This window comes from Rhinatrema bivittatum, unplaced genomic scaffold (genome assembly GCF_901001135.1).
Source record: "Rhinatrema bivittatum unplaced genomic scaffold, aRhiBiv1.1, whole genome shotgun sequence".
Classification (NCBI taxonomy): domain Eukaryota; kingdom Metazoa; phylum Chordata; class Amphibia; order Gymnophiona; family Rhinatrematidae; genus Rhinatrema; species Rhinatrema bivittatum.
Genome location: NW_021821247.1, coordinates 72,662 through 83,882, shown reverse-complemented (window position 1 = coordinate 83,882; position 11,221 = coordinate 72,662). Strand labels below are relative to the sequence as shown.

Below are 11,221 nucleotides of genomic sequence, written 5' to 3'. Positions count from 1 at the left end.
TGTTCTTATGTTCATTTATCCCTATTATATGACAGGAAAAATGTAGGACCAATACAGAAGCAGTCAGACACCAGTAAAAAGCTCCTCAATCAGTATGAAAATGAATATTGTACCTCATTATGTTTGATCGTAAAGGGTTTGATTTATTTCCCCCCCCCCCTTAGACACAGAATGTGTGTGGGGGTGGGGGGGGGGAGTTGGGGAGGGAAGGCTTGGTAAATCAATCCAATCAATCCAATAGTTACTCTACAAACTATAAGTTCTCCAGTAAAAAAAAAAAAAAAAAAAAAGAACAGAGCTGTTACATGAAGGTGGTTTCACTTTAAAATATTTCAACCAGGCTGTGGGTTGTTAAATAAGTAACTTATAAATTCATCACAGTTGATTGTCAGCATACTTTTGTAACCACGATGCCCCGGGGACAAGTTGATCATAAGTAATTAATCAGACCTAGAGTGAGGCTTACTGCATGTAACTGATACTGTTTGCAGATCTGGGACTCATAAAGGATTATGCTGATTGAAGGAGAACAGGCAGATGTTTCTGCTGTTCCAACTAAGGAATCAGGAAGAAGTAGTGAGTAAAATAACTGTATTTACTGGTCTATACAAAAGCCTGCAATGTGTTTTTCTTTTCCTTTCCTTGAAAGTCCTCGTCTCTTCCCTCTCTTTTTTCTCAGTTCTCCCTATCTTTCATATTATGAGATTTAGTGCAGGTCATAATTAACAAATTAACAAATCAAAATGGATAAACTGCAATCTCTGAAATTAAACTATGGCAAGGAGGCATCTAGCAAGCTGGAGGTGTAATTGAGGTCTCACTGGCCAGACTGAACTTTGTTTTTCGATTTGGTGTCTTCAGATGAATCTTGCCTGTCATTAAAAACAGTCTGGATCTTGGTAGTTTTAACACTTGTCTGGAGCCTGTTTTTCATTGTGCAGTATGAACAAAAGAAAGGGGAAAGCTGTGGAGGACTCTGTATAGGACTCAATCAGGAACCATGGATTGCTTTGTCATAATAATGGTTCAACTGACTCCACAGTATAGTGAGTCAGCAGAATCTGCTGCTGCCACTGTCCCCCAATATAGATCAAATGCACAGTCATGAAAGCTTCCTACTAGGTAGAGCATCTTGTGGTGAGAAGGTGCCAGCATGGCCCCAGGTCCTGGCATCCCTAGTATAGTTGATTTCTTAAAGTTTAATTTGCTTCGTCAAAGCTATGTAGTGCCTCTCTGGTAAGCATTTCTGAGACAGAAGGGTAGGTTGGAGCAGTCCAAGCAGATGACAACAAAGGAGTTTTAATCAAAAATCAATCATAAACTCGAATAGTGTGTAAGTTAGTGGAGGACCTTTATACCAGGTTCAAACTGTAATAGTTTCATACAGTGTGATCTTGAGTTGTTATAATCATTGGTCCAATATCATTAGTGGAGGGATAACAGTGCAGTAAACAAACTTCTTCTTAAAACTGCTGCAACTTGCATTAAAATTAAAGAACCTTTAATAAAAAATAAAAAACAACTTAACTTGTAGACAAAACAATGTGATTCAATTGTTTACCCAGTATGTGGTCCCAAAAAAACATTCCAAATGTCCCGACATGGCTGCATGTTTCATTGAGTCTGCATGAGGGGATCTTCAAATAGTATTAGTTCACCAAGGTCCTGCAACAATATAGAAAACCACCATTTTTAAATCCCCATTGCCTATATCTGCCAGCCACCATTGATTACGTCTAAACTGTTCGTTGGTGGAATGATGATGTCAATCACATTGGGAACAAATGACAAACAATACCATACTGAAACAACCCATTGGTTCACACTACTGTAAATGCGTTGAGAGTGAGTATCCAAAACTGCTCCTGGGAAAAATCTGTACACGTTCCACAGCTATCCATAGCAATTCAGAAAATCCATGAGAATGTGCCACACAATGTTGTACAATTGGCACAGAAAGTCTCTTGTTGTTAAAACAGCTGCGATGCTCAATCAGCTGCTTCCGAACTGGTCTCTTAGGTCTGTCAATATAAACTAAATGACACAGACATATGACGGCATAAATAACAAAACCTGTATAATAGCTCATGACGTCTTTGCAAATTACTCTATTATCAGAGGGTAGATGTTCCCCACATATGTTCTGTGATGGTTTGATTGCACGAATCCCATTGATTGAAAGATGTGTGGTTCACTGTGGATTGTGATACATTCTCTATGATATCTGGTAGTGCTCTTCTGACGACTTGATCCTGGATATTCATGCTCCTGGTGTAAGTGATAATAGGTTGTCAGCAAAAACACTACGTAGGGCTAAAATTGGCCAGTGCTTACGAACTGAAGCTGCAATGGCTGATGATTTGTCTATGTGTGGCCATGTGTATACTAGCACAGATTTATCTTCAGCACTTCTGTAATGGAATAGTCCATCTCTACCAGAGTAGAGTGCTTTTAAATATGCTGCTCAAATATATTTGCGTGGATATCATCTAGTGAATAAAAAAACCAAGCCATTAACAATTGGGCTTGATGTTTAAAATCTGCCAGTTATGAACATTCCATCTAATGGCAATTCAAGTTTCAGAGGATTAGGAAGATGACTAGCAAATTTCAATAAATTATTCTTTTGTACTGGTTTCTACATAGTGAGGTTTGTAATCCCTCATCTGAAATCATGATTAGAATGTCCAAAAAAAATATTTGTGATTGATTCCATGTAATAGTAAACTTTAGATTCACAAGAGAATTTAACCATGAATGAAACAACTGCAATTTTTCTACTGATGACATCCAAAGGAAAAAAAACATATCATCTATAAAGCAGGACCACATGTTTATGAGCAAAATCCAACTCAATGAGTAAACAAACTGCTTTTCAAAATTGACAACATAAAGCTTAGCTAAACTGAGAGCCAGGAAAAAAAAACCCATGGCAAAGGCAATATCATGCACTTGAAGCTAGTATTGTTGCAGGAACGTGAAAGAGTTATTATATGAAACAATATGTGCCAATTCTAAAATGAACTGAGAAGGTATTTGCTGTGGAAGGGCCATTAATTTTATACGTCTTCTGCAATGGTATCCTACGCTGCAGAACACCACACGTCTCACAAACGCTGCAGAACACCACATCTAGCAACTATACAAACGCCGTCTCCCAAGCTCTTTCAACTAACAGGCACTAGACAATAGGGTGTGCATTCGGATTGACCGCATTAGTAAAACGCAACTCATATTTTTTTTTACTTAAAAAATTGATTCGACATAAACGATCGGATTTCCCACATATCGAACATAGATATGTTCGATATGTGGGAAATCGCGATTGTTGAGCCAAAATAAAAATATAAACCCCCTCACCCTCCTTAATCCCCCCCCCCCGACTTACCACAACTCCCTGGTGATGGAGCGAGGAGTGAGGACGCCATTTCTGCAATCCTTGGCGAGAAGCATGTGACGTCGGCGGCACGTCGAGTGACGCCGGCGTCACGTGATTCCCGGCAAGTTCGCGCCGGACGGCTCGTTCGGCCCAAAAGAACTTTTGGCCAGCTTGAGGGGGTCAGGAGGCCCCCCCAAGCTGGCCAAAAGTTCTTTTTGGGCCGAACGAGCCGTCCGGCGCGAACTTGCCGGGAATCACGTGACGTCGGCGTCACGTGATTCCCGGCTCGTTCGCGCCGGACGGCTCGTTCGGCCCAAAAAGAACTTTTGGCCAGCTTGAGGGGGTCAGGAGGCCCCCCCAGCTGGCCAAAAGTTCTTTTTGGGCCGAACGAGCCGTCCGGCGCGAACTTGCCGGGAATCACGTGACGCCGCGTCTGAGTGATGCGGCGCCACGTGATTCCCGGCAAGTTCGCACCGGACGGCTCGTTCGGCCCAAAAAGAACTTTTGGCCAGCTTGAGGGGGTCAGGAGGCCCCCCCAAGCTGGCCAAAAGTTCTTTTTGGGCCGAACGAGCCGTCCGGCGCGAACGAGCCGGGAATCACGTGACGCCGCGTCACTCGACGTGCCACCGACGTCACATGCTTCTCGCCAAGGATTGCAGAAGACGTCCTCACTCCTCGCTCCATCACCAGGGAGTTGTGGTAAGTCTGGGGGGGGATTAAGGAGGGTGAGGGGGTTTAAATTTTTTTTTTGCACATATGTACATATACCCAACTCATTGGATTTTTTTAATGTCCATATTGGCCGCAAGTGGGACCCCCTTTCGGACATAAAAAATATGAACATAAAATTTTGCTCTGCACATCCCTACTAGACAACGCTCCCTATCACTAGCTGGACCCACCCTATGGAACACTCTGCCTACCCAGCTGCGCCTTGAGACCTGCCCCAAGAAATTCAGACAGAAACTTAAGACTTGGCTGTTCACTCAAACCTATGAAGGATTCCCCTACCGCCTGATCCCTCTCCGCCTACTTCCCCACATCACACCCTCGCCCTCCTCCCCTCTCCTCCTCCCCCTCCCAGGCCCCCTCCCCTCATATTTTTTTACCTTACACTCCACCTCCCTCCCCCCTCACCCCCCTCCCCTCCTTCCTCTCCCCGCCCCCCGCCACCTCCCCCTACCCCCGCTCCTCATTGTACTCTAATTGAATATAATTTGTACATAGGTATCTAATTATGTTTCGCGTTTACTTACTGTTCAGCAAAGCCCCCCTTTTACCCTACCCCCTTCCCTCCCCTCCCCCAGTTATATTATCAGTTATACTGTAAAGCCTCGTTGGCTGATTTCACGTTGTATGGAAACCGATGTGATGTTTTCTTAACGAGTGTCGGTATATAAAAAAATTTAAAATAAATAAATAAAATAAATATTGGTACATAAAGATTCTGTGCCTAAAGGCAGCAATACTACTCAATGACAAGGACCTGTAAATTACTTTATTAAGCATATGACAAGAATCTATAATGTAGGACTGCAAAAAAAATGTACATTTCACAATGCGTGGTGATGACCTGCCTGCTTCCCAGGCCCCTCCTCTTTTTCATAAAAAGTTCCCCAGGAGCTTCCAATAGCCCTTCCCTTCCAACATCCCCAACCCAACAGCCCCCCTTCCTTTCCCCCTCCCTGGTTGACATAAAAGAAAATCACTGGGGTCTAGTGGGCCCCCTCTCCCCTCAACCATCAAAGAAGACCTTGGGGTCTGGTAGGGCCCCCTACTTCCTACCCCTGACCCACTTACCTTTTAAAAGCTTGGTGGTGTAAAGAAGGGCGTGAAACTCCCCCTTGCTCCAGGTCCAGTTGACACCATTTTGCAAAGTGAGTGATAGGGGCAAGGTCCAGGAATCAGACCTTGGTCCTGTGACTTAAGTCTGATCCTTGGACCCTGGTACTATCACCAAATAGGGTCAAGGTCAGGTCGCTGCCATTTTGCTAAATAGAGTTGACCAGGCACTGAACACCAATGCTTACATTTTGAGGTACGGGGGGGGGGGGTGGGGTGGGATTGGGGGGGTCAGGGTTGGGGTGCCATTCTAGACCTGCAGGGTCTTTTTTTATGACTGGAGCTTGGGGGGGGGGGGGGGCGGGGGGCACTAGACCATATTGCATGGTGACATGTATCAGGGATCAGTGGTATTCCAGGAACTCTTATCTAATTCCCCAAAAAGGTTGGGGGAGGGTAACCTTGGAGAAGTTAAGCAAGCCACACTCGACAGTAGTTCCCTTGAATTTGGCTGGAGGCATATATAGATGTTGGAGGGGAAGGTATTCTCTGTTGTAAAAGGCTCCATAATGACTCTACTCTCCTAGGAAGACAAATGGTCAGTCCCAGTTCAGGGTGGGAAAGGCAAACAGGCGTGGAAGAGTAGCCTAATAGTTAGAGCAGAGGGCTATGACCTAGGGAAACCAGGGTTCAAATCTTGCTGTTGCTCCTTGTAACCTAGGGCAAGTCACTTCACCCTCTGTTACCTCAGATACAAAATTAGTTTATAAGCCCTGTGGAGATAGGGAAATACCTACAGTACCTGAATGTAATCTGCTTTGAAGTGCTGAAAAGTGGAATATAAAAATCTAAATTAATAAATAAACTTTCTCTGGAATTAACCCAGGTAGAAGCAGATGCTCAACCTGACAAGGTCAAGGTGAGAGGAAGGGTATGTAAAAGAGTTATATTAGACCCTCCTGAAAAGTCCAGGACCAGGCAATTAGCCTTGTCTACCTTAAGACAGCCCCTGGGGAGAGGAATAAGAAGGGAGGCCCTAGGCAAGAATAGAAGAAAGCAAGAGCTGTGCTAAAACTTCTTATCTGTGAACGGCTGCATTTCTGTTTCTAGCACTAGTGAGGTAAGCAGCAGGCTTTTGGTTGTTTAATTTGCCTGTAAATATTAAAGTCGGTAGAAGAATAGCCAGAATCCAGCCTACTCTGTCCTCTAGCAAGCTAAAGACTGCTCATAGTTATACAATGTTAGGTTCCATATTAGGTGCTACAACCCAAGAAAGAGATCTAGGTATCATAGTGGATAACGCATTGAACTTGTCGGTTCAGTGTGCTGCGGCAGTCAAAAAAGCAAACAGAATGTTGGGAATTATTAGAAAGGGAATGATGAATAAAATGGAAAATGTCATAATGCCTCTGTATCGCTCCATGGTGAGACCGCATCTTGAATACTGTGTACAATTCTGGTCGCCGCATCTCAAAAAAGATATAATTGCGATGGAGAAGGTACAGAGAAGGGCTACCAAAATGATAAAGGGGATGGAACAGCTCCCCTATGAGGAAAGGCTGTAGAGGTTAGGACTTTTCAGCTTGGAGAAGAGACGGCTGAGGGGGGATATGATAGAGATGTTTAAAATCATGAGAGGTCTAGAACGGCTAAATGTGAATCGGTTATTTACTCTTTGATAATAAAAGGACTAGGGGGCACTCCATGAAGTGTACATGTAGCACATTTAAAACTAATGGAGAAAGTTCTTTTTTACTCAACGCACAATTAAACTCTGGAATTTGTTGCCAGAGGATGTGGTTAGTGCAGTTAGTATAGCTATGTTTAAAAAAGGATTGGATAAGTTCTTGGACGAGAAGTCCATTACCTGCTATTAATTAAGTTGACTTAGAAAATAGCCACTGCTATTACTAGCAATGGTAACATGGAATAGACTTAGTTTTTTGGTACTTGCCAGGTTCTTATTGCCTGGATTGGACACTGTTGGAAACAGGATGATGGGCTTGATGGACCCTTGTTCTGACCCAGTATGGCATATTCTTATGTTCTTATGCTGTGTTACCCTCTCTTTATTCTGTATTTGGTGAGGGGCTGTCTGTGTTCTTTATGTGAGATCAGGGTGAGGTATTCTGCTAGTGTTTATTTTCTGTGTAGAGATCTATAGCAGCTTGACTTTTTCTGTTTTCCTAATAGGCAGTGAATTGGTGTTTTAGAGTCTGGTGTAATATTTTCAATGTTGCCTTTACATAGCTAGGGTTGTTACTGTTTGAGTGCTGGAAGTTAGTGCTGTTTTGGTATTGGAGCTTTACTATATTGTAAATGACATTGTCTACTCATGCCCATACCCAAACACATTACAATAGGATTAATGCCATTAATGCTATTTTCTGTCTCCTCAGTAGAGTGTGTAAATATAATATATGTTGTTTTAAGTCATTCTTTTTTACCTCAGAAGATTGTACTTGAATGTCCTTTCTTCATGTAAAATTTTAGTAAATACATAATTTATAATTGTGTTTCAAGAGGGCTGTGGGATGAGGGGAGGAAGATACAAGGCTGTAAGGTTCTCTTAAGATGTCTAATACTCCTGCACTGGCCCTGGTCCATAGCTACATGCAGATAGTACACATGGAGAGAAACAGGAGTCCATAGCAGTGCCCAGAGACACACACAGGCAGAGAGAGGAAATTGAGACAGCCGGAGACCGGGAGTTGGGAAGGAGGTCAATGATATTTTCTCCAAATTGTTGAGCATAGCATAGCCTGATTGTGTTTACTGTCCTATTACAGGGAAAACACCATCTGCCTCCCAAGGTTCAGGGAGCAGCCCACAGAGTCCAAGAGAGCCCAGATTTATACCCCAGACACACTGCCTGAAAAATGTCATTCATTGGCCTACAATCTCACTCACTGGAGTGGTAAATCTCACTCATTGAGACGTCTCATTTGTGTCTCTGCAACTGTACAGCATAATGGTGCCAGCTGGCCCTGAGACAAGAGTCAGAGTGATCCACACCTTGCTCCTAACTGACAGGCCGATACAGAAAAACCCATGGGAGAGTCAGCGAGCGCCCGCTCTCCCGACACGCGCCCAGGCCACTCTCCTGGGTGCGCGATTCAGTAAAAAAAAATATGTAAATGAGGGCCTGCAGTAAAAGGAGGCGCTAGGGACCCTAGCGTCTCCTTTTTGACAGAAGCAGTGGCTGTCAGCGGGTTTGACAGCTGGCGCTCAATTTGTCTGGCGTAGGTTCTCGAGCCCACTGACAGCCACGGGTTTGGAAAACGGATGCTGGCAAAATTGAGCATCCGTCTTCCAACCCGCGGGCTGTGGGCAGATTTTTTTTTTTTAATTTTTTTTTACTTTTGTGGCCTCCGACTTAATATCGCTATGATATTAAGTCAGAGGCTGTACAGAAAAGCAATTTTTTCTGCTTTTCTGTACACTTCCCAGGTGCCAGCTGAAATTAGCGCCTGCCTTTGGCACGTGTTAATTTCTGAAAGTACAATGTGTGGCTTGGCTGCACATTTTACTTTCTGTATCACGCAGGAATGACTAATAGGCCCATCAACATGCATTTGCATGTTGCGGGCACTATTAGTTTCGGGGGGGGGGGGGGGTTGGCTGTGCATTTTCGATGCGCTATTACCCCTTACTGTATAAGGGGTAAAAATAGCGCATCGAAAACGCATGCCAAATGCGGGCTAACAGTGCACTCCACCGGAGCGCACTTTACTGTATCGGCCTGTTTAATTTTTCTTTTATTGCCCCATAGGAATCCTGAACCTGACTTCTTGCTTGGACTAGCTTTTGCTTTCAACAAGCCTTGTGGATGTCAGTACTACAGAAGGAGGAGAGTAGTGTTCCTTGCCTTAAGGAACTATTGAACAAGCAAATGTGTGAGAAATGCTGTAAATTGTTTCTTGGTATGGTAATATGTTTTTTTAGTTTGGTGTAGCTGTACTGTTTGGCATCTGGTGCATATTGCCTAGAAAATTCATCTTCTGTAGGCAGTAATAATGATACTGCCATATGCTCAGCTCTGGATTTGGGTATGTGTTTGTTGTGTGTTTGGCCCATTGCCCATGAAATGTAGATACTTGTGGAGTGTCCTGGGAGTAGCTGGTGAGACCAGGATTCCTGCTTTTTTGTTTTGTGGGATACTTTCTTCTTTTTTTTTCCATCCACCCAGGAGAATAGCTCCGGAAATGAAATGTATTTGAGATTTTGGGATACTGCTATGTATGTGTGTATATAGATCTACCTCAAATGTACTCAGTGTGCATTAATGGTAATGTGGAAAGTATTTTTGTCTTTTGTTCAGTACTGGACACAGATACCATTAGGGTATGAGCTCATCCCAGTGGCCAGACACCAGATGGCATGCTTAATACATAAAAAATTGCCTTCATCACTTACTGGTCCACCATCAAATCTCTCTCACCCCCCTCCCCCTCTTACACTTCACTTTATCGTTGGAATTCCTTTTATGATTCACTTATGTTTCTGGTTATGCATCTCTTGCTCATCCTATTCTGACCTAAGGAAGAGCGTATTGGCTATTGAAAGCTAATCAAGAAATGTATTTTGTCCAATAAAATGGTATCCCCTTATATATTTTTTGTTTCCATGTATTCCATAGTGTCATTTTAAATGTGTTGATTATTATTATCTTGTGACTGTCCCAAATTTGGTTTGTAGGGGAAAGTGTAGAGACTCCATTGGGATCTCCACTAGAGATCTGGCCTTTTGTCAGGGCTCCCAGAGCAGGATAGGAGTAGAGGAAAGCACCATCTTTCCACAGCACCCCCACTGGAAATTGCTGCAATGGTAGTTTCCTGCCTGCATATTAGCAAGCTCATCCTAGCTTAGGGTGGCGTTTTCTGCTGGGGTTTGCAAAGTTATTACACTGTAGGAACCACACTAAGAGTGATGATTATAATAGGGCAGCAACAAGATAAATAGTGGTATGTGGCGGCCATGTACGAGGGTCTCTTTCACTGTCATTTTTGGAACGTTATTAGGTTGCATTAATAATAATCGGTGAGTATGTGTTTGGAGTTTACAACATTTAATGACAACATTTAATAATGCCATATACATTTAGTGCCATGCCCAGGTGCAGGAACAGCTGGCCAAGGGAAAGGGTAGTAGCATCCATTTCACCAGCGACCTCCAGGCAAGCCGGAAGGCTTATATCCACACCTACCTCTCCTTCATGACACTGTTGGCAGCTGGGCAAACAGGGTCAGGCAGCAGAATCAGTGGGAGCAAACTCTCAGGGTAGAAGTGGGCTCTGCCGCACACCCAGATGATGGAACAGAGCCATACCTTTTCCCATAACTTGGTGGCAATAAGGGGGATGACAGAGGGCTGGGGGTCAGACTGGAAAAACCGAACTGGTTTTTATTTTGTTACAGATTATGGCAGGAACATAGTTTATAGTTCATTACTTTTTATATACACCGACGTATCAGAAAATCCATCACATCGGTTTACAGTGAGTAAACATAAAACAGTGACTATAAGACACTCAATAAATATTATTAAACAGTTAAGAGAACAATGCATAATTCTAAAACGGTACTAAAATTAACAAAGCAATATAAAATAAGTGCTAATGTCAATAAAGTACATTAATTTAAGCTAAGAACAATAAAATAATAGACATAATCGGTTATCTTAAAAATTATAGAGCGCTAAATTAAATCATAGCAGAACTGAAACATTAACTAGACCTTGTGTAAGCACAGTTAAAAAGCCAGGTTTTTAGATCAGCTTTGAATTTTTTTATGTCCGTTTGCAGTCTTAGTTCTACCGGCAAGGAGTTCCAGAGTTTAGCACCTGCGATGGATACTGCTCTCTCTCTCTCTCTCTTACCTCCGTCAAGTGCGCAGACTTAACAGGAGGTAACATAACCAGGGCAATGAGCAATGAGAGCTACCAGGGGATCCAGCGCTTTGCGCACTTGCTGTACTTGGCAGTAAGGGAGGCCCTGGGGCTGGGGGCCAAGGAAGGCAGCAGCTTTGTTTTCTGGGAACTTAACAGGTGCAGGACCCTGGA

General features: G+C 43.3%; 1 long non-coding RNA gene across 3 annotated transcripts in view; it reads left to right on the top strand.

Moving 5' to 3' along the window:
* The first annotated feature begins 421 nt into the window (after window positions 1-421).
* The window catches only part of LOC115082549, a 67,965-nt gene continuing 57,165 nt past the window's right edge, over window positions 422-11,221 (top strand). For all 3 annotated transcript variants that reach the window (XR_003854195.1, XR_003854193.1, XR_003854194.1), the window contains exon 1: window positions 422-576. This is a non-coding gene — a long non-coding RNA (uncharacterized LOC115082549). The remainder of the gene's footprint in view (window positions 577-11,221) is intronic.